Raw genomic sequence first — 3498 nt, forward strand, 5'->3', positions numbered from 1 at the left:
TGGTCAAGTTAAAATAAGTTAAAAAAAAAAAAAAAGTTAAATAATTATTTAAAGAAAAATATTATTTTATTTATCTTTATTTATTTATTCAAATTCTGACCAGAGAGGGACAAGAGAGAGAGGGAGCGAGGGAAAGTGAGAAAGCCACCCACCAGGTCCAGAACTTGAACCGGGGTCAGCCATGTGGGAGTCCAGCGTCCTTAACCACCACACCACCTGCTGCCTGAATTTACCTGTTCTAGTATAGTCGTGCCTAGGCTATGGGGTTGGGAGTGTGGGGAATGACTGGCTCCAGGAGACGCCTTCCCTGAACCAAAATTTGCAGCTGCTGAAGTCCCTGAGAGTCCCTTACATCAGGGAGTGCTGGGCTGCACTGAGGTGCCCGTGCCACAGCCCAGGGGGTGCGGGGTCCATAGGGCTGACCCTGGTTGGGTTCCACAGTACCCCGGGACAGCGTACCCATGATCCTGGAGGGCTGGGAAGGCTGGGGCAGGGATGAGATCCCAGGGTGAGACCCTGCTATGGGTGCTTGTCTTTCTCTCTCCCCCCTCCTCCAGTCCTAGGGAAGAAATAAACGTACAAGGTTCTGAAACGGGGTCGTATTTGCATAACGGACGCACATCCTCCTCTATACTTAAACCTCCTAGATAACTTGTAATACCTAATACAGTGTCAGTGCTAGGTAAGCAGTTGTTACAATGTACTGGTTTTTTTTTTTTTTTTTTTGGAGAGATTTTCACTGTAGGGCGCGTGCGCTCGCCAGACAGACAGAGAGAGACATAGAGACAGAAAGCGAGAAATCACCCCCCAGGGGGGATGGTCACGCCGCAATCCCTTCTCCTCCACTCTCCTCTCGGGATCTTGGGCATGCACGCACACGCGCCCGGCGTGAGTTTTAAGCCACCGGGTCCGGGACACGAACCGCGGTCGACTACGTGGGAGTCCAGCGACATAGCCATTACGCTAACTGCTGGTTCCCACAATGTATTGTTTTTAAATGTATATTTTTTATTGTGGTTATTTTTATTTCTTTTATTCATAAAGCTTTTTTTTTTTTTCATGATCGTGTGCATGTGGTGAGAGCGAGTATGAGAAGGGTACCCCCACAGGGTCTGGGCACCTGGTGACCTGTCCGCCTGTCCCGGCCAGGGGCTCAAACTGCAGTCGCTGTGTGAGATCCAGCTTTTCTTGAATAGTACCTGACTACTCTTGAGCCACAAAGCCTGCCCTGTCTATTTTTTGAATATTTTTGATTTGTGGTTGGTTGACTCTGTGGATATAGAACCAGAATCCACATGGGACCAGCAGATAGCGTAATGGCTACATCGCTGGACACTCACGTAGCTGACTGCGGTTCAAGTCCTGGACCCAGTGGCTTAAACTCACGCCAGGCGCATGTGCGTGCGTGCCCAAGATCCCAAAAGAAGAAAGGAGGAGAAGGGATTGCGGCGTGACCATCCCCCTAGGGGGTGATTTCTCGCTTTCTGTCTCTCTCTGTCTTTCTGGCGAGCGCACGTACCCTAGAGCTAACTTTTTTTTTAGATTTCTGCCATTAAAACAAGTGTGCTCGCTGGAGAGAGATAAAGAGAAATAATGAGAGAGAAAGTGAGAAATCACTCCCCGGGGGATGGCCAGATCATAATCCCTTCTCCTTCAGGACCTTGGGAATGCACACATGCCTGATGTGATTTTCAGGTCACCAGGTCTGGGACTCAAACTGCCGTGGGCCATGTGGGAGTCCAGTGCCTTAACCACCCTACTACTCACTGACCCCAGCAGCGAACATTGTAAGGGACTTCCTATCCTTACCATTGTCCTGTAGGGACATTTTCTCCATTTTATATATGCCAAAAATAAAGTTCGGAAATTTGACTCCAAAGTCACATGCCTAACCACCAGGTAAACTGCCTAGGTTTTTTTTTTTTTTTTTAAGAATTATTTTATTTAACTTTATTTACCCATTTATTTATTTTAATTTGACCAGAGAGGGACAGAGAGAGAGAGAGAGAGAGAAACTGAAAAGGCCAGATGCCAGGTCTGGGACTTGAACCGCAGTTGGCCGTGTGGGAGTCCAACACCTTTAACCACTAAGCCACCTGCCAGCCCCTAAACTGTCTAGTTTTAAAATTGTTGTTCTTGATTTCTTTTGCTTGGGTTTTGTTTTTAAAAGTTTGTGAAAACTAGGGGACCAGCAGGTGGCATGATGGTTAAGGTGCTGGACTCCCACATGGCTGACCATGGTTCAAGTCCCGGACCTGGTGACTAGCTTTCTCACTCTCTCTCTCTCTCTCTGCTTCTCTGTAGTCAAATTAAAGTAAATGAATGAATAAAATTAAATAAACAATTTTTTTTTTAAAAGTGTGAAAATTGGAGGACCAGCAGATAGCATAATGGTCACATCACTGGACTCTCACGTAGTCGACCATGGTTCAAGTCCCAGACCCAGCAGTTTAAAACTCATGCCAGGCGAGTGTCCATGCGTGCCCAAAATCCTGAGAAGAGACTGCAGAGAAGGGATTTTGGCTTGGCCATTCCCTGGGCGATGGTTTCTCGCTTTCTGTCACCGTCTCTCCAGCGAGCACACGTGCCCTATAGAAAAAAACTCTGTACACAAAAAGTGAAAATTAACATTCAAGAGAGAGGCTGACAGGTGACATGGTGGTTAAGGCACTGGACTCCCACATGGCTGACCATGTGGTTTGAGTCCCAGACCTGGTGGCTTGCTTTCTCAATTTCCCTCTCTTTCTCTGTCTCTTTCTGGTCAAATGAAAATAAATAATACATTTAAATAAATTTTTTAAAAAAATCCAAGGGGGAAGAAAACCTACCACCTCGCGGTCCCACGGCTTAACCACACCCTGGAGGCCATGGGAGATGTGGCGGCAGGTGTTCTAGCTGCTACAGAGGGTTGTTGAGGGCTGCAAGGGGTGAAAAGGGAGGAAAGCGTGGCAGCCCCACCTGGCTATCTGGGTGGGGAAGGGAAGGGGAGTTTGAGGAGAGCCAGAGAAGTCGCACAGCTGGGAGAGGAAGGCTGGAGTGAGGGCCTGGTGGTGGGCGCTCCCCAGACCGCAGGAGTCTGCTCACCCTGCAGGCTACCCCAGCAGGTGGGGCGCCCACAGGACGATGCGGGATGCGCATCCCCAGGGAAACAGTCTGACAAGGTCATGTGGATTAATCCCGGGGAGGCCCAGGAGCCAGAGAGCAGGAGGTTTAGAAGCAATAACCCAGGACCGGCGGGTGCCCTGGGAGTAAAGGTGCTGACTCCCACATGCTCGACTGCAGTTCGAGACCCGGACCTGGCAGCTTGCTTTCTCACTTTCCCTTTCTCTCCCTCTGTCTCTCTCTGGTCAAATTAAAATAATAATAACAACAAATAAAATAAGGAAATAAAGAAAAAAGCAGCAGTAGCAAAACGCCTGGGCAAAAACAAAACAAAACAAAGAAACCACATCATCCGGGCCTCAGACAGCATGAGAAAAACTCCAGCCTGGTTTATTC

Source organism: Tupaia chinensis, unplaced genomic scaffold (assembly GCF_000334495.1).
Source record: "Tupaia chinensis unplaced genomic scaffold, TupChi_1.0 Scaffold000704_1, whole genome shotgun sequence".
Lineage (NCBI taxonomy): Eukaryota > Metazoa > Chordata > Mammalia > Scandentia > Tupaiidae > Tupaia > Tupaia belangeri.